Source organism: Panthera leo, chromosome C2, assembly GCF_018350215.1.
Source record: "Panthera leo isolate Ple1 chromosome C2, P.leo_Ple1_pat1.1, whole genome shotgun sequence".
NCBI classification, from domain to species: domain Eukaryota; kingdom Metazoa; phylum Chordata; class Mammalia; order Carnivora; family Felidae; genus Panthera; species Panthera leo.
The window spans coordinates 47,220,798-47,248,332 of NC_056687.1; the positions used below are offsets into that span (position 1 = coordinate 47,220,798).

Below are 27,535 nucleotides of genomic sequence, written 5' to 3' on the forward strand. Positions count from 1 at the left end.
GGTATATATATATATATATATATATATATATATATATATATACCCACCCAATATTTGTTGAGTGAAGGAATAAATGAAGGATATCTGAATGATAATTAGAGAAACACAGATAAGAGACGAAGCAGCAGATTCAAGGATCAACCAGAGTTTTAGAAAAGGAGAGTGGTCAAAGTCTGGCCAAAGAAGTCAGAAATCAAGAAGTCTTTAGCAACCAACAGGGCAAGGTAGGAATAAAAGGTCTAAGACAGGCCCATAGCCATAATATATTGTTTAACCGACTGAGCCACCCAGGTGCCCCTAATCATAATATATTGTAAGCAAAAACTGATCATCACAATCCCCAGCCAGTCTCTCTCGTCATCATCTTGGACACAGTTTCCCAAGAATATGTCATAGCATAGACCAAGGAACATCTGCGTCATGATTGCACACCCCCCAGCCAGCCTTACTGACTCAGGATCTCATGGGGTGGGCCAGAAATGGGCATTTTTAACCAACATCCCAGTTATACAACTTACAGCTCTAGGTGTGAAGTGGGGACAACTACAATAGCTGGCCGAGTAGGGAGAACAAGAAGAGGAAGCAAGTACCCTTCCCCAGTGGTGGCCAACTCAGTATTGTGAGCCCCCAGTTGCTTTACGTGTGATAAATGATTCATGTAGAAGGACAACTTTGGCCTGGTTTATCCACAATGAGCTAATGCATAGCTGTCCATGGTTGGCCCTTAGACTCCCAATGGGAGTCTTATGTCTGGGGGGAGGGGGTGCTTTCACGGCACTTTAATCATAATTCCCACTTAACTTGTCACTGTGACCTCCATTCTCCTGTTTGAGGCATAGCCCAGCATAATCCATCTATGCCTTCTGTCTGGACTAATGCATATTTAATCAACATTCAATAAAACGATATTCCCTTGTCTGTGACCTGCACAAAGGGCTAATAATAAATAACTATGAAAAATTCATTGTAAGCTATTACTCCTGTGAGAAAAACAAAAATGTCCCCTTTATCCCCACTGAGCCTGTGGTTTTAAAGCCCTTTCCAATTTTGTATTATTGTCAAAGAAAAATAATTAGATATGGCTGACTGGAAAAAAAAAAAAATCTCGAAAGTTCTATCTGAGGAAAAGAGGCTCACCTCAAACCAACATTTCCTGTTTTGATCTTATGTTCCAAGCAGTCTCATTTTTTCCTTTGGGTTTTACATATAGTTTTGTCGTTTATGGGCATGCCTGTAATCTGTCATGCTCACAATGAGTCCAGAATAAATACTGATTTTTGTTACTGTTCTATTATTTATAGCTTAAGCTTGCTCTTCACCTTTCTCCCAAGACTCTGCTCTATCACTAGCCATTTGACGTCAGTACACTGCACCTTAAGTCCATGATAAACCAGAACGTATGTGATGTGGGCAGAAAAAATACTACATCTTGACTTTACCAAAGTCGTTTGAATCAAATGTTTTAAATGTAATTGAAAACATATTTTTTACAAGCAAATAGAGCCAATAAACTAGAAAAGCCGTATGGAAGCACCAGGCCCTGCTTCTCTGGTTTTTAATAAACTGCAGTAGAGGACCTTGGGAACAGTGGGACGCTTGTGTTGCATCACAGACTCATACAGGAGGACAAGTGCTCCCCCACAAGTATGGCTCATCTGTCACATGTGCTCTGTAAGAAAAGTGTAGTAGGGAAAGAAGAGGAATACATAAGGGCACCATGGCTCTCTATAACCTTCCTAATGTCAGTGTGGGAATCTCATATGGTCTTACACAGGTAGTATGATTAAAGGGGGAGAACCTCACTGCCTTTGTCCCCCTCTGATCCCTGGATGGAAAACCATTATTATCTTCCTATAATTATTATTTTTAAAAACATATCTACAAAGGAAATATCCTTCTGGGCCAGGTCCTCATCTCCATAGCAGTGACACAGCTCTCACCAAATCTATGGAACACTGTTGCCCTTTATCCCAGTGTCAGATATTTCTGTTGGCTTGGCCTTTCCAGACCCTGAAACTGGAAGTCTATGGTGCTGCAGTGGGGCTGGCAAGCAGGAAAGGATTCTGGGCTAAGAGATTAAATCCTTGGCATACACTGAATCATCTGGCATACTGGCTTCTCCTATAATTTCTCTCGCTATGAACTGGAGTGGGTTTATTTACTCAATTTTTAAATGGCACCATTCATTGAGGTAAATCACTTGACGTAAAAGAACTAATTATAGAGCTTTTAGTAAAAGGAAAGTAAAAACTTTTCAATCTAGGTTTAGGGGCAGAACCAATTTCTGAGTTTTAGGTTTTTCCTGTATGTATGTGTTAAAGTTCCAAGGGACATGATTTGACCCAAATTTGTTGAATTGCTAACCATGATGCGAGCAGAGTAGCTATGTATAAAAATAAACTTTTCAATGTGTATGCCAATTTTTAAACTCTATCTCTTATACATGCTGACAAGGGAATGGATATGGGGGAATGATTCTACATTTATTGGTAAGAGTCTAACTTGGTACAACTTTTAAAAGTTGAAATAGTAATTACACCCAAGAGTCTATCCTATAGAAATATTCACATGTTTGTCTTAGGACATAAGGACGATGATGTTCACCAAAAGATGAAATCTACAGAATGAAAAGGCAACCTGTAGAATGGGAGAAAATATTTGTAAATCGTATATTTGATGAAGGCTTAATTGCCAGAGAACTACTACACCTGAACAGCAACAAACATTTTAATGGGCAAAGGACTTGAACAGACATTTCTCTAAAGAAGATACACAAATAGGCAACAAGCACATGCATGACAAGAAGCTCAACATTACTAATCATCAAGGAAATGCAAATCAAAACCACAGTGAGATACCAGCTCACACCCATTAGCATATCTAGTTCCAAAATTGTTGGAATGCTTTTCAGATATCAGTGTGCAGAGCACGATATTTTATATGTTCACCAAGAAAAGGGCTTGTGAGTCAGTGGCAGGGTGGTCACAGCAGTGCACTAGAGGTCCAGAGAGCCAGATGGAGTTCCGTGTCAGGCACTAGCTGGCCGTGTGACCTTAGGTTCTTTGCCACACCAGCATTTGCATTTTTATCTTTAAATATCTATGTACATTTCAGATATGCAGTACCTTGTTCTGTGTTTCTTGAGATCTGGCTGATACATGTATGTTGTGTACCCCTACAAAATTTGACTGGGCCTGAAAATAGCCAACCCATCACTTCTCCTAGGCAGTGATCTGAACTCGGGAGGCCATGCGTGCTTAAAGGTCCGCATTTAGATGTTACATGATCAGGCATTCTGATTCTTCCACTCAGTCTCCACTGTCGCTAAAGAAAGGGCAAGTACCACCACAGACTCATAGGACACGCAGAGCTGAACTCTTCAAACCCATGTCAGTCCTTCAGAGCTTCTCTTCATTCCTCCGTTCAATCAAGAAATAATTATTCAGTGCCTACTATAATAAGCCAGGGCTCTACCAAGCCCTGGATATTCAATGATCAGAAAAATAAACAAGACCCTTATTCAGTTCAATTAAGGTCAAGAAAACAATGTGAAATGTGTTTTTGGTAATGGAATTACAGAGTACCAGGTGGGGGCGGAGGGACATGGGGTGGGCAGCACTCTGAATTAGGGGCTCCTAACGCAGACTTCAAAGGTTTCCTAAAGGCTTCTCATCACAGAATGGCATCAACTCAGCTTTGAAACCATGAGTTAGGTCATTTTGCCTACTAGCCATTAGCTTTCCAAGAAGTCTGTCTTCCAGTCGTCTCTGGCTGCTGGAGAAGGGCATGCATGGCTCAGGCAGGAAGTAACCAAGCCACTGTGGTTCAGCTGCTCAAAGAGAAACAATGGCATCTCTGACTGATGTGTTGTAGCTAACTTTCACTCTAGGTAGGAGAATCCACTCTGCCGAATCCAGGTGTAAAGGGCTTCAGATATATGACCACCAGAGCTGAGAATAATGAGGAATACTGATTCTTTCCTCACCGAAGGCAATATCTACCATAGATCACTCGTCATTTTTACTAACCATCCCATCAAGCACAGAGCATCCGTTTGAAAGTCTTCAGAGTGCATGTGTATCCGTTTCTTCAGGCATAGCACGGGCCAAGGTGATAGGGCTCACATCCCTCTTCTGTTTTCTCCAAGTCCCCTCAGAATTCTTGTTTCCTGTCCTCATAATGTTTTTTTAACATTGGGTTGCAGAGCTGAAGTAAATACACAGTTGTTGTTGTTGATTTTTAAAGGAGTCCTGATCAAACAGGTGGTGGCAGTATTGTGTTTTGCCTTTTCCCTGCAATAGGCTCTACAAATTTATCAAATCCCAATTAACCCAAGTCTGAGTCTTTGACCTATAATTCTTACTTTCCAGCAATGACCATTGTTATTTTGTTTTCTGTAACTGATTTCTAAACTCATGAAAAACTTATACTAGAGGAAACAAGCTTGATGAGAAAGAGATGAAGATCATTAAGATTGTTTTTTCCCACAGAAAGGGATATACCTGGATCCGTCACAGGAGCCAGGTTTCTTTGGAACTTTTAAAAATTTAGAATATGTTCAAAATTTGCCCCACACACATTTAAAAAAAATAATTAGTTTCAGATTTTTCCTAATCTTGCTTCCATTCCGTAAATTTTTCTACCTCTGTTTTCTGCATACAGTGTAAATTACATCACAAGTCATTGATTTGGAGCCTGCAGGCCCCCCTTTCTGCAGGAATTCTCAACCTTCCTATGAGGTTCTTGGAGCCCCTCACTCTCTGGCACCCACTCTGGACTTTGGGGAGTGGAAAGCATCCACCATCTCCCTCCCTCTCATAGGAAAATCTTCTCACCAGAAACACTGACTCCCCCACAATTGATGTTCTCAGTTCCTAACTCTCCCCATCTCACACTTCCTTAGATAGAAGGGGATTAGGGCAAGGGATAATGGAGACGAGAAGAAACATTAAGTTTGATTATCCCACAGCTGGTCCTTCTGGGATCTCCTTAGTAAGGCCACATTGGGGTATGAGGAACAATTGGGGGATCTTTTTAGATTTACCACTTCTCTGTTTTCAACTGGGACCCTACACATCAATTTCAGTGCCAGAGGACAAGTTCCATCAACATCTTGTTATTTGTTATTTACAAAAAAGATTTTCTGTCTGTTACTCACATCTCTCAGGGCCTAGCATAGTGCCTTTTTTTTTTTTTTTTTTTTTTTGTAAGCAGTGATGGAAACACTCACTAAGTACTTATTAAATTCTGAATATAGAATTAGGTACTTGAGATATTGATCAGAAACTCTAGATTTCAATCTGAAACCTGCTGAAATAAGCTTGTGGATATCACGTCACAAATCCTGATGAAATCATAGAGACCTCACACCCAGAATTCCTAAACTCCACTCTGAACCTTCACAGCATTCTCTAAATGCTCCAATCATCAGAAAATCCACCATATGGGCGAAGAGCAGGGACAGTGTTTTAAAAATGACATGCATTCCTGGTGAGAAATTAAAAACAGAAACATTTGATGAGACCATCTTTTATGTCTGTTTGAGAAAGCTCCTTGGGCTTCAACATGTTTCATTAGCTCCTGGAGTCTAATGTCACCAGAGTCCCAAATTGGAAACATTTTGCCACAACTCACAATTCACAAGTAAGAATCCTGCTTGGGATTTGATTCATTTTGTGGGCCTCCTCACTGGGTTTTCTCCCCTTCACAACTCAGATAAATAAAGTGTGGCAGTCCATGTGGTTTTGCTTTCACATCCATAGCTTCAACTAACTTTTTTGGATCCTCACATTAGATACATCCCTCTGTAATATATGCATTCAGAGAACAAAAATTCAGATTAGTGTGGAAGGTTTGGGGGAGGCATGGCTTCATTTAATTTTGTTGGTTTCAGTTTTCTGTTGAAACTTGTTTCACATCCTTATATAACCCAGTTTCCCTCTCTGTATTTCCCTCACACTCTCACAAATAAGGGACATGTCTACTTTTCTCAAACAGGTGCTACAGCAATTGAAAAGAAAAATAGTTTTAAAACAAAACTTTGAGTTTGTGGACGAAATCCCCTTTGTGCCATCAAAAATTTTGTAATTAACCACATGTCCCTGGCATGCCTTAACCTCCAGTCTTCATTTCCCTCATCTGACAATGTAAGGCCAGGCTAATGTATTGTCCATTCATTGCTTATTCTGTACCATGTACCGTGGAGAGCATTTATCATATGTGATGATTTTGTTTTGTATTCATGACCATTCTATACAAAAGGAATCCTAATCTGCATTTTGTAGATGAAGGAAAAGATGCAGGAATGTTAGGTAGCTTGCACAGCACGTGCTGTGGCTAGTCAGTGACAGAACCTGAACTCAAGCCCTCCTTCACTTAATTCCAAAGCCCTAGTTTTACCTGCTGTAATATGCTGTCACCTAATGGAGCTCTGTACTCCCTAAACTGTTCCTTTAGGTTCCGTTCTGAGCTCACTTCATTGCAAGAGACATCATTGGTAAACTATTATTGCTGGTTATATGCATAATAAAAATCATATACCCGATGTTGTGAATAGTGGAGAAAAAAGAAATATCAGGAAGCTTCATCTCCTTTGACCTTTTCTTCCAAAACTATTCTACCTAAACGAATGGTTTTCTTCTTATTTTGTAGGTACCCCCAAATAGTGTGCAGCCTCCCTTCAGAAGACCATCCCTACTGTTGGGAGGAAGAATTTTTCTCTGTCTGTGGCTCCCTTCTATTCTAATTTACTGCCAGTACTTTAGGGTGAATGTGATCATTATTTCCTGTCCCTCTCTTATGATAGGAAATAATGGAACAGGATGCTCTTAAGGGAAGATATAAAAATATTGTATTGGGACACCATGAGGAATGTTAATTCCTTCTTTCAATCAGTGTTTCAGGGGTTGTCTGTAAAGATTAAAAACAGAAGGAATGAAATGTCCATAGATGGACATATGAGGAACCCAAGTCTTACATAAAAGTGTTCTTCACCATCTACTCTTCTAGTTTTTTTTTTTCAATTTTTTTCTTGTGATGAGGGCTTGTGAAATCAACTCTTTTTAACAACTTTCAAATATGCAGTATGGTATTAGTAATTATAGTCACCCTGATATACATTACATCCCATGACATATTTATTTTATAACTTGAAGTTTGTACCTTTCAACCTATTTAGCCCACCTCCACCTCCCACCCCCACCTCTGGAAACCACCAATCTGTTCTCTGTAGCTTTGCCTTCTCTTCTTGTAAATAACAAAAATTCAGTATCACCTGTGCCTGCTTGGTTGTCCTTGGGAAAATAACACTTAAGGAAGAGGGTGGAGAGGAAGGAAAGGTAGCTCCAACTGAAAATTAACTGATTTAATCACAAATTATCTAATGTGTTTAATAAGAATTATCTTCTCCGTATGTGCTGGCCCAGAAAATGAAAAATGTCTTGCCCATCAGGCTTAAGGCGTGAATCATGATTTTCCTATCAGCTAAACACTCAGTGGAAGGGAAGAAACATTTGAAAAGATAATGCAGCAGCAATTTTTTTTAAATTAAAAATGAATGAGAATTTGTAGACCTCTTTTTTAACTTTGGCAAAGCTATTATAAATAGCATTTTTTAAAACAGTCTCGCTAAAACAAAACAAATGTTTCCTGTCAGTATGGAAAAAGAAATTCCTGTCTAAAATTGTGTTATCGTGTTATCTGGTTTTTAGTCCACTTAATTAAGAAAGCTGTTGAATGTTATGCTACATGTCATCAAATGCCATTTTTAAAACTGATTTCGATTTTTCATGAGTTATTTCCAGTTTTGTGTTTTCACTATTTAATCCTTTAGGGTTTTTTTTTTTAAGTAATCGTTTTTCAAAGTCAAAGATACACTATTCTTGGTGTCATTCAGTTTAAAAGATACCCTAATATAGAAATGCATTGAAAGCCAAGTCATCTACTAAATTATAACACAGCCTCACACACATCATTAATACTTACTTTTAAACCAAAAAACTGAGCTATGGAAAGTGCTTAAACTGAGTTGAGGTACATTAAGTCTAATATACTTCTAATTTTTCACATAAAAAAACATGAGGTTCAGAATTTGAATGAAATGAAGTTATAAAGTTGGTGGCAGAAAGCTGAGTTCCTTTTTACAAAGTCAGTGTACTTGTTTCACAACCGCACTCTTCAAAAAATATTTATTAAGCAGCTACTATGTGCCAGGTATTGTGTTAGGGTATGAGGATGCAAAAGTAAATAACACAGGGCATCCATTCTGAAGAATCTTATAATCCAATGGAAAAGTAATAAATAAATAGGTGATGTGCAAGTTTTTATGTAACAAGTAACTTACAACCTTAGCAGCTTAATACAATCTACAATATACATTTATTATCTTATAGCTCTAGTGGATCAGGGATGGGCATGGTTTAGCTAGTCCTCTGCTTCAGTATTTCTCTCACAAGGCTGCAATCAAGGTGTCAGCCAGGGCTGAGGTCTCATCTGAAAGCTCAACTGGGGAAGGATTCACTTTCAATCTCATGTGGTTGTTGGCAGGATTCAGTTCCTATGGCCTACTAGACTGAGGTCCTCAGTTTCTTACTGGCTATTATCCAAAGGCTACTTTAAAAAATCTTGCTACACGCATCTCCCCAACATGGCTGCTTCTTTTATCAAAGCATGCAAGTAAAAAAGGCAATAGGGAAATTTCTGCTAACAGGATGGATTCAGGGATTATTAGGGACCATTTTAAAGTTTATCTGCTGCAGAATTCTATAGTAAAACATAATAAATGCTGTGAAAGAGAAAGGCAAGGGAGCAGTGGGAGCACAGGGGATAGGCTCTGCACCAGATTAAGGAGGCTGGGCTATCATTTGAGTTGAATTTAAAGGATGAGGAGTTATCAGATCAATGAAAAAGGAATGAAAGTGATTCTGAGCAGGAGCAAGGTCTGTTAAAGCATAGTATAGACTCCAGATGGAGACTATCTTAAGGCTAGCATATGTTGAATGAATGAATAATATGCCTTTGTAGCACTAAAAGTGGGATTCCACTCTGATATGCCACATAATAACCATGTAAGTCATTCTCCATCTCTTTAATGAAGGTAGGAGAGAGAAAATTACAAGTGTTCAGAGTTAGAAGGAAGATGTGTTTTATAATAAGAATTCTAGAGAAAGCCAGAAATGTCACTCCATTCCAAGAGGAAAAAAAGTTTCCCAGAGCCTTTTTGAGTTCACCAAAATCCTGTACAATGTCTGACTTGAAAACATATGTAGTATATCACCTCTAGGACCCAAGACAAAAGATGGTTTATAGTTCACATGTTTATTTCAGACTTGGCATTTTTGCCTTGATTTGCAATATATACATATTTTGTACTTCAGCTGAAGAGCTCATTTTTCAAATAAGGTAAAATAATAAAAAGTGATATCACTTGCATTAGCAGTAATTACGTAAAAGACAAATATTTTTAAGTTGTAACCGTTATAGGAAGTTTTTTGTGCCAAAAATTGAGTAATAATGACCATATCTCCTCTTGCATATCAAATATGATTATATGAAATATATTGAATGGGACTACACATTTATTACTCTTCCATTCATAGAAAGTCAGACCTAATATTAATCAGAGTTAGTCATCCTGTTGTCCAGTGGTGATAGGTAATCACATTTGGTGCCAGCTTTCAGAGAGAAAGCAGAGGATTCTCACAGTCTATTAGTAAAGGCACCCTCTTTCTACTGCCTCTTGGGATGCTGGATTGTTTGTCTTCTTTCCTTCACCAGTTGTGACATATGCAATTTCTTCTGGGGTGGGTGTATGTGTATATGGGAGAGAGAGAGGGAGGAAAGAAGGGGGAGAGAGAGAAGGAGAAATACTGTGTAAAGAGGTGTAGAGAGAAGTTTCAAAAGTGTAATTCCTTTGTAACAATTTTCTACAAATCTACAACAGAACCAAAATCCTTGAAGAAAAAAATATTTTTAAGAATAGGAACATGGACCAGTGGAAAGGAAAATAATTTCAAAGGAATAGGAATAACATTATTTTTTAAATATAAAAAAATAAAGGTAATAATTAAGATATATGTAATATCAAAACATTCTTTGAGAGTATTGTAGAAAAAGCAATTCTCAAGGGGCTCCTGGGTGGCTGAGTCTGTTAAGTGTCTGACTTCAGCTCAGGTCATGATCTCCCAGTCCGTGGGTTCAAGACTCACCTTGTCAGGGTCTGTCCTGACAACTCATAGCCTGGAGCCTGCTTCTGATTCTGTGTCTCCCTCTCTCTCTGCACCCTCCCCCACCCCCACTCACACCCTGTCTCTCTCAAAAATGAATAAACATTTTTTATAATTTTTAATAAAAAAAGAAAAGACAATTCTTCAGATGATTTAAGGAACATAAACATTTTAAAATTTCATTGATGAGAGGATGTTCCAAAGTAGAAAACTTAAAGCTCTTAATTATGTACACCCAAGTTTGAAATAACGAAGTATTCGATTATCTAGACTGTCTCTCCTAAACCTGCTACAAAAGAAAGAAGCAGGACTTTGGGAACTTAGTTATTCTGTTGATTATCTATAGAACACACCAATTGAATTATATGGAACTTACCCACTTTAGAGCCTTACAACTTTTAACAGAGAAAAGACACAAGTAATCTAGAAATGGTAAAACCTAGAAGGCTCTGGATATCCCAACACAAAACTAACAAATCCACAGGGAGTCTCCACAGCTCAGAGCAGTAAAATTTAATTAGTAACTTCTGCATTTTCAAAGCTATTGAAAACCTCTTCACTATGTCAGTATCTAAATTTCCTAGACGACATCATTTGTTTCATGTAAAAATAACCATTACTTTGATTCATAAGGCAGATTTTGGTACTTCCATTAAATGTGTATGGAAACTACTCATCCCTGACTTCTATGCTTTCTTAACTTCTATTTTCCCTCTCTTTATGTCTTCAGATTGCATTTTTTAGTGCTTTCCTCATGCCTTCAGTTTATCCAGTGCTTTATTTAACTCATCTCTTGGGGTCTTATTTTAATAACATATATTCATTTTTAATGAACATGTCTTTTCTATAATTAGTATTTGATTCTTTTTTTAAAAATCTGTCCTTTTGTTCAACATGCCCTTCATTTTTCCCATGAATTTATTCAATCTTTTATCATTAATCATTTTTTTATGTAGTATATGTGCTTTTTTTGTTTTAAAATGTTACTTCTAATGTTTCTGCTGCTGTGCATTCATCATTTACAATATTACCTGTGTTTTTTAAGGCTTTAATTTTATTATTTTTTTATTGGGTACTAAATATACTTTAAAAAGCTATAACATGTGTAAGGTTTAAAGAATAACAATACCATGAACATTCCTATATTAGTTTTATATCTAGTTTTAACATGGACTGTTACCAGTGCACGTAACACTGCCCTGGTAAGATTTGGAGCCAAATCCATGCTGTGTGCCTCTTTGGTCTCTTCCCTCTCTCTTCTTCCCAAAAGTAACTGTGATCCTGAGTTTTATGTTTATCATTTTCTTTTTCTTTATGATTTTATCACTCCTAATACACTTATTTTTACACTTATTTTAAGCCTCTTTTAGATAGTTATACCATCAAGAATTTAATTTATCTAATAAAATTCTTGCATTAGTTGCATCAACTAACTCTCTCTTAATCAGTAAGTTCCTGCTTGTGCTTTGTAATTTCCAACTGCAAGCTCAACCTCAGAGAAAACTGCCTCTCACCTCCATACTGATTACACCCTGATGTGTGGAGCTTCCTCTAGGAATAGCATTGCATTTCCTCTGCTGTAGCTCTACAAGTTTCACCAGTTTTACTCCAGCTTTACCTTAAACTCTGAAGTTTTGTTTCTACACTACTTGGGTTATTCAAATTCAGGTCTCACAGCAAGTGTAGATTGTACTTTCAGTTTCCACAAATCTCTCCACCCATGACTCAGAGCAGATGATGTTTCCATGCCACATCCCCATACCAGGCCTGTCTCTGGAGCAGAGTTTCCTAGTTCCCTTCATGAATTGGACAAACTATTCCGGATATATTTATCCATTGCACAAAGAGCTTTAGATATTAGCTTCTAAGGCCTATATCCATTCTACTACCTTTAACCTTCTTGGCATCAGCCACTGCTCATTACAATGACTTAAGTTCTCTCCATTTCCTGCTACTCAGAGATTTCCCTTTCTGGCATTTGAACTCATCTATGTAGCTAATATTTTTAAATCTATTTTATAGCTGGCATTACTATGAATTTCAACTTAGAAGATACATTTCTTACTTCTACTTATCCAACCAACCTTTCCAGAAATCAATATTATAGCTGAAAAAGTAAATCTGGGGATTTTTATAGGATTTTGTTCAATGCCTTATTGAAGTAATGCTTTGTGAGTAAGACATAGACTTACTTCTTTGAAATATCAAACTTTCTCTTGACTCTTCCATTGTTTGTGAAATTTTTTAACATTTAAGAAACACTTTGTTGTGAAAAATGGTACAAAATCATAAGTCTACATTACTACATGTAATTAGTAAATGGGCAACACATAGTTTAGTATCACTTTGGCAGACAAGTATGAGAGAGAAGGGCTTGGTTGCCCTCCTTGATTAAGAGTTAAAATCTTTACATTTTCTACTAAAAAGGAATCTGAGTGAGTTTTCAGACTCAGATATTAGGGACATCTTTCTTCCTTTCAAAAGCCATTGTGAAACTACCACCCACGAATTTGTCTAAATCATTTGATAGATCCTTATATATTAAAACAGTTCTTGCCTTTCGTGTGACTAATATGTTTTTCATTCACTATATTGATCAATTTCCCTATTATTAGTTCTTAACATAAATATGTGAAAGTAAATCTTGACGAACAATATTTGGAAAGAAATTTTTTTTCCTGTTTTTTTTATTATTATTTTATTTTCCCACCTTTGTTTCACTCTGATTTTGAGGTAATTGTTGATTTGGGGGTATTTTTTCAAACCTCATTTTATATGCCATTTTTAAAGAAGTAGCAGAACATATATGCTAAGATTCCCAGTTCTGGAGTCAGACTGCCTGAGTTTCAAATCAGACTTCACCACTTACTATGAATCATGTTACCACAGGCAAGTTTTTTACCCTCGATGTACCTCAGTTTCTACATCTGAACAATAGGGATGCTGCTGCTGACAATGGTGCCTACCACACAGGGCTGTCATAAGGACTGAATGAATTAATACATATAAAGCACTTAGAAGAGCCCTTAATATATGTTATTATTATTATATTTAAATTTTCCATGAGAATTTTACACAGGCATCTCTAACAAAGCGTTCCTAGCCATAACCTAGCCTAATGATTTCATGGTTTTATGGAAAAATCTCAGGGCACAATATTTTGAAGCATATAGAAATAATCTTGTGCTATCAGTTTTCATGATCTCTTGCGTTTTTCATGAATGGACATCCTAAAAGTAATGAATCCAAATAAGCCTTATTTTTTTCAATCAAAACCCTTTGTTGGGACTGTTTACAGGAAATCTCTTGGGAATGGAGGGAGTTGAGGCAACAGAAGAACCCTTCAGCTCTGTGGCCCGAGAGGGCCCTCACCCCCACCCCTGCTGGTCCTGTGGGCCAAGATAAACATGTTTGGCAAGGAGTGCCTTGCTCACTCCACCCTGGCAACTCGGAGGTGAAGGTTTTGGACTGTGGTATTGCTACTCCACCCAACTCTGTTCTATTTTTAATATACCTTTGTGATAAAATGTATTGTATCCATTTAAAAAGAAAAGTCTGGAAGGTGTGGCTGACAAGAAGGAAAGCAATATCCTGCCACTGCCTCAGACATGAAAGCTTCAGCTCATGGCCCACCCTCTCTGTACAGCTCAGGCTCCACATTTTGTTCAATAAAAGCAACAACATTCACATACCTCACCATCAGGGAAAATGCCATAAATTGTCCCAGTCATGTGTGCCCTGGTAAACACCCAAGTATATGACTGAGCTCTCAGTAGCCAATCACAGAAAGAATATCGGCACACCTTGCTTTCCTTAAAAAATGTGTTGCTAAAACTGCATGAAAATAAAATGTAAGTTAAATCAATTCTTAAATGCATTAAGAATGTGCTGCTTAATAAATACTGGAGGACTGAATAATGAAATCCCTTTGTAAAGTAATAATGACCCTAGTTTATCTGTTTTCATGTCTAGAATTTTGGAATCTGATTTTCCTTAAAGAATGGCATACCAATAACATTAGTTTCTCAACTAAAGGTGTTGCTTAAACTTTGGGCACTCAGTTTTCTTTAGGGGAATACTAGGGCACAAGATTCAGTGACCTCTGCAAGTCCTCTCAAGCTCAAAATTCACTGTCTTCTTAGGGCAGTCTAGTAGTAATTAGAGGAATGTCCTCTTGTTTGGTTGTTCTTTCTACCTATCATTCCCTCTGTAGTCTGGGGGAATATGTACTTTCCACTATCAGTTTCTCAGACAGCCCCATGACACTTCACGAGAGGGCTGGACTGAATGCCTTGCAGATGTAGCAGAAAGAGCCAGAACTATGGTACACTGAGGTTCTGAAGCTCCCCCTGAAATCTCTTTCTATAATGATCTTTCCTGCTTTGTTTTTGACCCAGAGTGGGGGAAAAAAAATCAAGAGTGCCTCTAACAATTTCATGGATTAGGACCTTCTTTCTGGATGACCCCAAGAACAGAAGGTACTACATACAATATTCCATTATTTGCCATGAGCACCAGAGATGCACAAAGGGAAAATTATATTAACTCCCCATCAAATACTGGGAAAAAGTACCATAAGGTAGTTAGGTTATTTGTCCAAGTTACCCATGGGTTACTAATAAAGCTAAAGATGCTGAATTCTGTGACAGAATTACTAAGTTATGCTGTTTGATGTTGAAATATCTGACACCAGAAGTATTTTAGTTAATAACATTGCCTATCATCTTCACTGAACATCACATTCTTCATCCAGGGTGTTCATACATTTAACAACTCACCCTTGGAATAATCTCAAGAACAAAAGGCAGCTGGAAGGTAATATTTTAAACATTAATGAGATATTGGTGGGGTACCTCAGTTCACCCAAGCCTCCAAACACAAACATAACTAGTTTTTGACTCCCCCTGTGGCTAAAGAAATACTTCCATTAGTGGAAATATTTGAAATCACAGAGATAAAAAGAATGTGTGATTCACATCAGTGTTATTTCGTCTCATCTAATGACATAAATAAATGTGATAATCAATATGAAATGGGTTGGCAAGCTTCAAAGAATGAAGAATCATTTTTGGCGTTACTACTGGTTGTAAGAATAATAGCATTGTAAACTATCAGCTGACATTAAAAAGATCATTAGAAGATATTACAAAACACTTTATGCCAGTAAATATGACAACTTATATGAAAGTGTTGCCAAACGGACACAGAAAAAGACAGGAAAACTGAACGGGTCAATATCATTAAAGAAATTGGACCTATTTTTATAACCTTTCCACAAAGAAAACTACATCCAGGTAGTTCACCTATAAATTACCACAGAACTTAAAGAATAAATAACTCCAATCTAAAACAAACACTTCCAGGGATAGGAAAAAAGAATAAGAGACACTTCTGTATTATTTATCAGCCCAGCATAATCTTGATGCCAAAACTTGAAAGGGATGTTACAAAAAAGAAAAATAGCAGACACATAGGTACAGAAATTATAAACAATATTAGCCTGACCTAATTGGCTTTATTTCAGAAAAGCAAGGTGGTTTATGATTCAGAAACCAATCAATGTAATTTACCACATTACCATTAAAAAGAAGAAAGCTACATAATAAATTCAATAAATTTAGAAAAAAGCATTTGGTAAAATTCAACACCCATTGATGATAAAAGTGCCCAGCAAACTATCTTAAGCTGAGAGCATACTTAGCAAAAAGTTCTACAAATATTAACCTTACTTGTGGCTTTTGGGACAAAACAAGAATGCCTACTCTCACCATCTTTTGTTCAAATTATATTGGAGGGACGCCTGGGTGGCTCAGTCAGTAGAGCCTCCAACTTCAGCTCAGGTCATGATCTCACTGTATGTGAGTTTGAGCCCCGCCTGGGGCTCACTGCTGTCAGCACAGAGCCTACTTCAGGTCTTCTGTCCCTCTCTCTCTCTGCCCCTCCCCAGCTTGTTTTCTCTCTCTCAAAAATAAAGAAAACATTTAAAAATAAATAAATAAATTATATTAGGGGTCCTAGTCAGTACAATACATCAAGAAATAGGACTAAAAGGTATAATAATTGCCAAGTAAAAAGATACTATTTTCATTAGTTATTATTGGAATGAAGAGGTGCATTTATCAAACCCATTGGATGCAAGGTCTCATATTCAAAAAGCAATTCGCTTCTGTATACTATAAACATGAAACAAATAGAAAATAAAACCTTTTAAAAGATACCATTACAATAGCATTGGAAACATCAGTTTAGCAGCTATGTGCAAAGGAATTTAAGGAGTAAGCATCAAGAAATGACTATTCTAAGAGTAACAATAATGTGATTGGATTGTGCTTCAAAATCCAAAATTCATGTAAACATAACCAATTTTTAATAATTATTTTCGAAAACCCATACCCAAATCTTTCCTCCTTCTCCTCCATTTTGTTATCTGCTATATTTCTTAAAAACAAGATATCACAATTATTTAGAAATTCACCAGCATTCCCTAATGACAGCAGAAAATAGAAATGTGCTTCAGGAAACTTTTCATGGAAGCCACTGGTTTTAAATTGGCTTCATGTCTTACAGGGAGAGTACCAAAAAGGACTGAATTAATACATGACAGCCACAGGTCACTGTGGATCACTTAGACGTATAATCCTCCATTTACTCAGATAGCTTCTTCATATAGGACATCTTATAGTATATCTCATGAAAGTATACAAGGTGTCTAAAAGCAATTTTGAACTAATAAATACCTAGTAGTGCAATTGCTTGTTCATAGGGTAGGACTATTTTTAATTTTTTGAGGAACCTCCATACTGTTTTCCAGAGTGGCTGCACCATTTCGCATTGTGCACCAACAGTGCAAAAGGGTTCCCCTTTCTGCACATGCTTGCCAACATCTGTTGTTGGCTGAGTTGTTAATTTTAGCCATTCTGACAGGTGCGAGGTGGTATCTCATTGTGGTTTTGATTTGTATTTCCCTGATGATGATGAGTGATATTGAGCATCTTTTCATGTGTCTGTTAGTCATCTGGATGTCTTCTTTGGAAAAGTGTCTGTTCATGTCCTCTGCCAATTTATTTCTCCACTGGATTATTTGTTTTTTTGGATGTTGAGTTTGACAAGTTCTTTACAGATTTTGGATACTAACGCTTTATCTGATATGTCATTTGCAAATATCTTCTCCCTCTCCATGGGTTGCCTTTTAGTTTTGCTGATTGTTTCCTTCACTGTGCAGAAGCTTTTTATTTTGATGAGGTCCGAATGGTTCATTTTTGCTTGTGTTTCCCTTGCCTCTGGAGACATGTCTAGTAAGAAGTTGCTGCAGCGGAGGTCTAAGAGGTTGTTGCCTGTTTTCTCCTCTAGGATTTTGATGGTTTCCTGTCTTACATTTAGGTCTTTCATCCATTTTGAGTGTATTTTTGTGTATGGTGTAAGAAAGTGGTCCATGTCACTGATCTATTACTTTGGCTATTCAAGGTCTTTTCTGGTTCCATACAAATTTAAATTTTTTTCTATCTCTGTGAGGAATGTTAGTGTTATTTTCATAGGAATTGCATTGAATGTGTAGATTGCTTTGGGTAGTACAGACATTTTAACAATGTTTGTTCTTCCAATCCATGAGCTTGGAATGTTTTTCCATTTCTTTGTGTCTTTTTCAATTTCTTTCATAAGCTTTTTATAGTTTTCAGCATACAGATCTTATACCTCTTTGGTTAGGTTTATTCCTAGGTATTTTATGGTGTTGGTGCAATTGTAAATAGGATCAATTCCTTGCTTTCTCTGTCTGCTGTTTCATTATTGGTGTATAGAAATACAACTGATTTCTATACATTGATTTTATATCCTGCGAGTTTGCTGAATTCATGTATCAGTTCTAGCAGTTTTTTGGTGGAGTCTTTCAGGTTTTCTGCGTAGAGTATCGTGTGATCTGCGAAGAGCAGAAGTTTGACTTCTTTCTTGCCAATTTGGATGCTTTTTATTTCTTTTTGTTGTCTGATTACTGAGGCTAAGACTTCCAGTACTATGTTGAGCTAATAGAGAACTTCTGAATACCATCCCAGGCAAGCTGTAGAGTACCCAAATATTATATGACTTTAGGATGAATATGCTAGACACTGGGCCCCTCTGTACTTTTCCATACAGTTCCGCACTCAGAACAGCTCCAGCTGTCTATGGGAAGGTTCTGAAAGACAAAGAGCTAGGGTTTGGCTATTTACACACAGACCATAAATGAATTACCACGAGTGTGTTGGCAGAGAGATTTGAACCTAAGGACATGGGACAATCTGCACAGGTTGCCAATGGTTTGTGACTTGTGAGAAAATAAAGGGGAAATTAAAAAAAAAATCTTGCTGGCATAATTTACATTGGACCACATGAGCACATTCCAATCAATCCACTTCATAGACATGATCTCACTGGTCTCCCCAACATCCCTACAAGGAAATGAGGGGGACAAATGTGACTCCACCCTTTAAGCCAAAAGCCCCATCCTTCACTCCCACTTGTGGCTAGGAGTGGGTGGAACATATTTATACAGAGGAACAAATTACCATCTTCCTTGCTTTCTGGCCCCTCAACATGTGGGTGAACAAGTTTGCCTTTCAGTGCTTGAGGCCATACAATTCCCAAAACAACCAGTCTGAAATGTTGGGGACTGAGTCACTGGCCAGTGATAATTCTCAAACAAGTGCTGGTTTGTTTCTCAATCATTGTTTGGCCTTGCTAACTTGGACTCAATAACACCATGGAATATAAGCGGCTGGGATGAAATTTTCCTCATTGGCCTTGAGAAGGCTTTTTTCCTGAAAAGTAGCTTCTTAATGGTGTTGTTGTTGCTGTTGTTGTTGTTGTTGTTGTTGTTTGAGTATAGTTGATGCACAATGATACATTAGTTTCAGATACACAACATAGAGATTCAAGATCTCTATACATTATGCTATGCTCACCACAAGTGTAGCCATCATCTGTCACCATGTAAAGCTATTACAATATCATTGACTATATTCCCTGTGCTGCACCTTTTATTCCCATGACTTATTCATTCCATGGAAAAGGGAGACAATAGTGAATATGGAAGCTAAAGCATTTTACACCTTTGCACTAGAGGATATGTTGATAGGACTATGCTCATCTAGAAGATAAAATTTGAAACCAGGAAAGTAAATACTTTGGGCATCCAGAAGTTCTCCCAAATAGTAAACTAGATCATCGTTTTTCTATTGTTGTTGTGGGGTGTTTTTGGTAATTATATTGCCATTCCAAACTTCACTCCTCCCTATGTGTGATTAAAAAAACAAAATCTGTGGCAGAATTATTCAAATTCTCCATCAAAATAGTTACTAGTACGTATAATGTTGTTGAAAGGTCATTTAGAAAAATAACAGTATACCAACAAAAATTTATTGGATGGTATTTTTCACATTAGGAAATACAAAATAATTTATTCATAAACCTACTCCTCAGGATTCATGTTTGATTCTCCTATACTGAAAGACATGTTTGGATTTTCTTTCTCCCACTACAAATAAAAATGTCCCAAATATTGAGAGATGAAAAGCACAGAAGATCATTCTCCATATAAATGTTGACACACATACATACTCACTCTACCAGCATATGGATACATACTACAGATATAGAACTCAGCAGCTTACAGCAGTATTCTGAGATGAGCACCATATGTGACATAATAATGCATTATTTCACTAAAGCTTTCAGAGCTTAAGAAAATAGCCTGAGGAATAAGACTGCTCTTTTCTGAGCCAAGGTTGCAATCTTCTAAGTCCAAGACGTGCTTGAAAACAGTCATTAGGTAATTGTAAAAGCCAAGGGAAATCAGTTTAAGAATATTAAATAATATTACTACTGACTGCCCTTTTCCATGTTCAATCCAGATGGAAGCTGGACACATGGGAAGTGACATTTTATAATAGCAAAGAAAAGGAGAAGGAGCGAGCAACCTTCCTGCCTATGTTCTCTCTGCAGGATTTTATAACTATCTGCTCTTTCTAGTCCCCAGAAAATGGGGATATTACATCTGTTCAATATTTTATGGAAAGTTTCCCCTTGTCTTTTTATAACATAGTTTCATTTTATTGTTAGGCAATTTCATTTCATATGTCAATAATAGCCTATTAATTTATTCAAATCAACAACATGAAAAGCAGTTCTTGATATCAAATAAATATCCTTAAGGGAAGTCAGAATATTTCACTGTCGCGAACTTGGTGTATGATCTGGAGGAAGTTACTTAACCTCTCTAAGCCTTGCTTGACTGTCCGTCAAATGAGAAAGAGGAGATAAATTGTCTTCGTAAGTCTTTCCAGAATTCTATTCTTTTTGCAAATTGGTTTCTGCTTGCAGAAAAGGTTCAATCTGTTTCTGGCATGGCAGTGACCAAGTCACAGTCTCTATTTGGGATAATGAGAAAAATAGGCCAACACATTTACAAGATGAATTACTGTGGCCAAAAGATACATAAATATGGATTGAGTGTATTTTTAATATTCAGAGAAGTTTCCATCTCTGAGTTACTTCATTAGCAACTGTTACTTCGCCTACCCCTGGCTGAGATTTTCCAGTAACACTAGGTCAGCAATTGTAGACTCCATTTTCTAAGAAAAATCTCTGCATTTTCCATCTGCAAAATTTTCACACCCAACGGCCATGTTCCTTAAGGGTCCAATGGAGACTGGAAGATTAGAGGGAGGGAAAAAAAGGTTTATGTAGAAAGAGTTTCTGACTTGGGAGTAATTTAGTTCAGAAACAAAAACTCTGAAGTGTGGCTGGCTTAGTAAAAGCCATCAAGAATATGAAGGACCAGCTGCTCCATATTTCCTCAGAGACTAGAACCTGAGGAAACTGCTTGCAATTATAGTAGAAGGCAGCACTTTGAGTTAGACCCAAAGAATTTCCTGGTTAGGTCTCTGAAACAAGTCACTGAGGGAGAGTTTCGCCACCCTCAAGGATATCTTGAGACTTGGGACAGCTACAATCGAATATTAGCCCATGTGTGTTCAGGGCTTCTATATTCAGACTCTACACTAAGGACATTGCATGTGCTACCTATTTTTATCAGCAGAACAGCCCCATGAGAGAAGTGTTATTATTATTGTCACTTTATTGATGAGAAGACTACAGGGTTTGTTTTTGTTTTCATTTTTGCTTTGGTAGCTAGCAAGCAGAGGAGCCTGGATTTGAACCCAGAGCCAGTTCTCTTCATCGTTAGGCTCTAAGGCCTCTCTGCAATGGATTGACTGTCAACTAATTAATTGCAGTTTTATAGGGAATAACACAAGGAAGCTACTGGATTTGACCAAGTGTAGGAGGACCTTTTATACAAAGAAATATAATCTGATGTTCATCTCCACCAATTCCAAAAGCATTGGAAAAGGCTTTAGTGGCTTAGAGTTGTGTAAAGACCACAGAATATATGAGAATTTACTAGCTTTGTGACCTCAGATGTGTCACTTAACCTCTCTGATGTTCAGTTTCCTCTTTCACCCATTCAGCACTATTCACTGAGTACCTCCTTACATCAGAAATTCAATGGTGAATAAAATCTGGAAGATGAGAAAAATAATACCTATCTCACAACATTTCTGTGCTTACCACTCAGTCAGCGTGAGTTCCCTTCCCACTTTCCCTCCTGCACAAGGGACTTGTGTTACAGAAGGAAGAACTTTCTGACTTTAAGGGTTGTGATATATGCTTCTAAGTACATAAAGGAGAATAAAGAATTGTTATCTTCTGAATGAAAGATGCTTTTTCCAGAAAAAATCCAGAGAGAAAAGCACCAGCAAGTTTGTTACTTCCTTTCTCCTTTGTACTCTCAGAATTTTTTCATACCTCTATTATAATGTTTATCATATTTAAGTTATTCTTTTACATATCTTTCCCCCCATGAAACTCTGGATTAGAAGACAACGTGTATCCTTTTCTCCTTTCTGTATTTGCCAAAATCATACCAAGCCCTAGGCCTGGTGCATCGTGGACACTCATAATTTGTTGAATGAATGAATAGGTAGGTAGGTTAGGTATGCGGGTGGATGGGTAGGTGGATAGATAGGTAGATAGATAGATAGAGGTTCCTGGTTGGAAAAATTAGAATAAAATCACAAGAGAGAAAATACAAATTGAAACTTACTTCACATACTAAGACAAGTAGACCATTCAGTTTTTGCTTTATTTTGACGTAGGAAGAGCTGTAACTAGGAACAATATGTACGTATCTTTCATGAGTGTTTGAAACTTCCAGAAGTTCCTTCTCAGCAGCAGCACTTGGGGGGACAGGATAAATTCTAGTTTGTGAAAGGAGTGGGTGGTCCTGCCAGGAAGCAGGTGGATAGGACTACATGATTTCTTCCAGCCTGAGCTTCAGTGACTCAGTAATTCCAAATGAACCCTCGGGAATCCTTCCAATCGAATGATTCTTTCCAGTTACTCGGACTGGGCCTCAAACAGGCTCACATTAAAAGAACCCAAATATTTAACCCAATATTGTCATGTTGCAAAGATTATTTTCACATCAGTGAATGCCCTCAGCCAAGCAAAAGTACTGTGTATGTGGGCGAGGAGAGACTCTAACGTGGTCTCTATCAGACCAAAACAGGCTGAAAACTCAAACGTTTCATGAAAGCAGGTTTGGGGGCTTAATCTGAAATGAGCTAATTTTTTTTAAGTGAATTGATGAAGTAAACTCTTCAGGAAAGTCAACTAGGTTGGGGTCCTGGGACTGCACCTCAGTGACATCAGATCTGAAATCCTACGGTGCTCCTGCATTCACGCAGGCCTTTCAGTAGCAGATGGTGCAAGCCAGCCACACCACAGGGACCACACGCAGAGTGTGAATTTTTAAGAACTCTCTTCTCGAGTTGAATCACTGGGTATCGAGAGCCTCCATGGTGTCTGGAACTGTACTAGACATTTTACATCTATTGTCTATAACCCTAAAAACAATCCTAGAAAACAGGGGTCATTATTCTCATTTTGTATCTGGAGAAATGGGGCTTCAGAGAGGTTGTACAAACTGCCCAATGCCGTCCAACTACTAAGTAGAGTCAGGATTCAGATCCAATGTATCTCTCGGCTTCCCTTCCTAAAGTAAGAGGGTCAGAAGATTGCTGGATTATTTACAAGCATTTGAGCCTAAATGCTGCAACCAGGAGACACAAAGCCTTATTTCATGAGAAGTTGCTATTCTTTAATAAGAGTTTGTCATTTGGTTCAAACCAGTTGCCCATCTTTTTCCTACTGAAATGGAGAATTGTCAAACCTCAAGAACCCATTTCCTGTTGCTATTTGCAAATTGTCAGTATTATTTTATGATAGAATCATTTCTTAAGGTAGAGTTGTATGTTTGCTTTATAATGTCTGAGTTTGGCACCTTGCAGAATAATTTTCTGAACGGGAATTGTGCTTCCATTACCTAATTGCAAAAAGCTGCCAAAATTTTAAAAGGCTCTGGGAAGGGGAGGCAGTACAAGAATTCAAGTGACCTCAAGGTCTCACTCTTAAAAGAAATGGAAATATTCTTGGACTGGATCGTCATCCTATTTGTTGGTGTAACTACAGCTGGAAGGGGAGAATAAAAGGCAACACTTCACTCCCCACTTTCTCCAGTAACACGTGCAACTGAAGAAAATATTTCTGAGCAATTTGCAAGTTTTACCATCGTCTAAAAAAAAATGTGCATGTACCAGTTTAATGCCTCACTCTGAGGAAAAAAGTAAATTTATTTTTAATATAACAAAGACTCTAAGGGAAAATGTCAATCAACTAAAGTGAAAGCTCAGGCAGTGAGAAGACAAATGTGAATAATGCAGAGAATGCATCAAAAGCTGATGGAAAGGGATACTGTTTAACACAGTCGTACTATCATCCAAAGCGCTGAGAGGAAAGAATAAGAATTTGCATATTCCTGGTGTGTTCAAAACATGAATATCTTCCAAATGCCACACCTTTCAGTCTTTTATTTTGGATTTTATTTTACACATAGAGCATAGCCATGAAGTAATATTAATTTAATCACACTCTAATAAAAGTTACTCTGCCGTTATTTCCATCCTTGCTAATCTTTCTTTCTCAGTTTCCTCATGAACTTAAAGCTTTTCCAAATACAAACGTATCAGTGTGAAGAAAGGATATGAAGCTAACCCTTCCCTACATGTTCTACACCACACCTTATGCCAATATTACATTTTTCTCCCCTTTCCTCTGTGTTGTAGAATTTGAGTCTTCTTAAAAATTCCCCTACATTGGTTTTCTATTTCTAATTCTTCTGATGGCTTCCCACCTGGAATAAAAGATTTTACTTTCAATTCAAACATGGAGAATTTACCTCTGGATATGAAAAACCTATGGCCACGTCATGTTGATTTTGCTTATTTAAGTCGGCAGTATGGTAATAAATTGAATAGGTTCTTAGTAAGAGTGCTAATTCATCTACCATGGCAGTTTTCTGTGATTAAAAAAAACATGGCTCTAATAGTCAGTCTACCTTACCCACGTGAGGTACTCAACTGGGGACTTAGCAACCTTTACAACAATACAAGTGTTTTTATTTTTGTCTTTTTTGTTTCAATATTACATAAAAGAATTTTGCCTCTAATAAACACCCTAATATCCTTCTTTATCAAATGCTGGAACGGAAATCTCCAAAAGGTAGCTACTTTTAAAAACTTCACAACCTCGCTTTATTGGAACTAACCATGTAGCCCTAAATTGATCCTACAAATTCCCAGAAAAGGCAAAATGAATTTAAAGAACATGTTGCATCTTTAAAACAATAGTAGAATGAAGGGTTACGTTTTTTTTACCAAAGACCTGCATTGAGCTTTTTGTAGAATTTACCACAATACCATATAATTTTAGTGATACATATTTAGCATTTAGTATAAGCCTTTTTACAATATATGAAAATGAAGCAAGAGAACAATTAAGTAGCTAATCACTTATTTCACTTCATATTGGTTTATTTAATAGATTTCAGAGAGCGTAAGTTCATAAAAGGGTCCACAAAGTAAGAACCAGAGGACCCTGGGGAGAGGGCTGTATACTAAAGCCAGAAGCCAGAGAAATAACTTACTTTCCCAAGACTAAGAACTGTGAAGATCTCCAAGAGGAGATCTCCCAAGGTCCAAAGGCAGAGACAGAAAGTCTTAAAAGCAGGAGAACATTAGAGGGCAGCTGACAGGGCCACATGGTAAAACTCCCCTGCTCTAAGTTCTCAGTGTGATCACCACGATGACTGTGGCTGAGCTCTACACCTGTCACGTGTCTCAAAGTCCACATGCAGTGGGGACACCTAACAGCAGGTGGACCCGTGATGGCTAAGTCAGAGAAAGAAAATTCAAGGCCCGCCTGTCTCCACTGCCTTTTTGACATTAGACATATCACTGGGGTTCTTTTAGTCCCATTTCCTGATCTGTGAAATATGGGTAACAACAATGTGCTAAGGGTTGTAGAATGGAGGTGAAGAGCCCTTGGTGGGCTATTAGGCACTATGCAAATGTTAGTTATGCTCATCTGCTCCTGTGTGTGTGTGTGTGTGTGTGTGTGTGTGTGTGTGTGTAGTAGTAGTAGTAGTAGTGTGGACTATATGATTCTAAACTGTGACATTTCACAAATGGGGAGAGGTAGATGAGGCAGTTGCACTCCATGAGCTGAGGGGTATGGGGAGCTGTGACTGGGCAGGAGGCTGCTGCCGTGCATGCTGGCACACCAATGAATACATATACTGTGTGTTACAGTTGTAAGACTCCATGCTGCACTCTGGATGCCATCTAATTGCTTACAGACATACTTGATATGGACCAGAAAAAACCTGATACCATCATTATTCGGGATTCAAACTGAAAAGCAGCACTACAGTGAGGCTTCGGTAAGAAACTTATAATAATCATCTTAACAAGTAACTTAATATGGTTGTTGTAAAAATCAATGAAATCGTTTTAAGTGAGAGCACAGCAAAGGTTTGTCATTTTGGAGATTTCATGAATAACTGTACAGCCGCTGCCACAATGTTCTGCATTTTCCGACATACCTGATGAATTCTTTTGCCCAAAAACTGCCTGTGAAAGTGGCACAGAGAAAGTTAGCTTGAGTCTCTCAACCAGCCGCTAGGCCCACCGGCGTCTTCAACAGTATGCTCATTGATGTTCATGCAAAACCCCAAAGTGCCTCCCATGCCCTTAGAGAAAAATGTTCCAAATAACTATAGGTTTAACTGCATATTGTGTTCTCATACACTAAAAATCTGAAATCTGACCTTCCCGCCTCCCTCTTATAAGAATGCTTGTAATTAATTGGGCCCATCCAAACGATTCAAGATAATCTTCCCATCTCAAGATCCTTAACTTAATCACATCTGCACAATCCTCTTTGCTATGTGAAGTAATATATTCACAGGCCCCAGGGATTAAGTCATGGACATTTTGGGGGTCCAGTATCCAGCATACCACAGACGGTTTATTGTGTTATCATTACTTTTTCTCTGAAGGAAAATAATGCATTGGGAGCATAAAGAATTTGGTCAAATACATCCAAAGAGCCTGTGATGGAGTTCTGCAATCATTATGTCCAATTCTTCCTGCCCACATCAGTCTGGCATAAGGTTTCTCACCCTTGGCACTGTTGACATTTAGGGCCAGATATTTCTTTATTGTGGGGTGCTGTCCTGTACAGTGTGGGAATTTTAGAAACACCCATGGCCTTTTCCCACTAGATGCCAATAGCACTGCCCCCACAGTTGTGACAACCAAAAATGTGTCCATACCTAGCGATGTGCGCCCTGGGTGGAAAAAAATCAACCTCAGGAGAGGAGTATTCATCTAACAGAAAGCAACCAGATTATTGTCATTAGCTCCTTAAAGGCAATAACACACAGAATGCAAAAGATCTAGTGGTATTAACCGATGGCTAATCTTAAGTGGCCCCGATAGTCTAAAAACCTTTGCTAGAGCTGATCTCCTGAAGTGCATTAACAGACAGCTGTCAAAATTCATGGAATCAGAAAACAGGCATTGTCCTTAGTGGACTCTTACTTTCTCTCCATGCACAGAACATAAACCTCCAAGGCTCGTTCTATCCGAGATTAAGGCAATGAATTGAAAATTAGTTTATCTGCCAAATTTAGTTTTTCTAGCAACTACTGCATATGATTTGACATAAAACTGTGAGAGTGAATGAGATAGTATGGCCAAAATACTGAGTCCAGAGTGACTCCAGAGAAATGTGAAGCCACAAAGTATTATCACCCAAAGTTTTAGCATTGGAAAGGATAGAAGAGACGTAGAAAGTGACATTGTCATCAAACTGCTAGT

General features: G+C 37.8%; 1 protein-coding gene across 2 annotated transcripts in view; it reads left to right on the top strand.

Annotated features, from left to right (window-relative positions):
* The window catches only part of COL8A1 (collagen type VIII alpha 1 chain), a 149,477-nt gene that overhangs the window by 16,591 nt on the left and 105,351 nt on the right, over nt 1–27,535 (top strand). The window contains exons 1-2 of one of the 2 annotated variants that reach the window (XM_042955873.1): nt 19,966–20,025; nt 25,964–26,094. The exons of the other annotated variant lie outside the window; for it this stretch is intronic. The gene's annotated coding sequence lies outside the window, so the exon portion shown is untranslated. Of the gene's footprint in view, nt 1–19,965; nt 20,026–25,963; nt 26,095–27,535 lie in introns of those variants that run through there. 2 annotated transcript variants of the gene reach the window in all.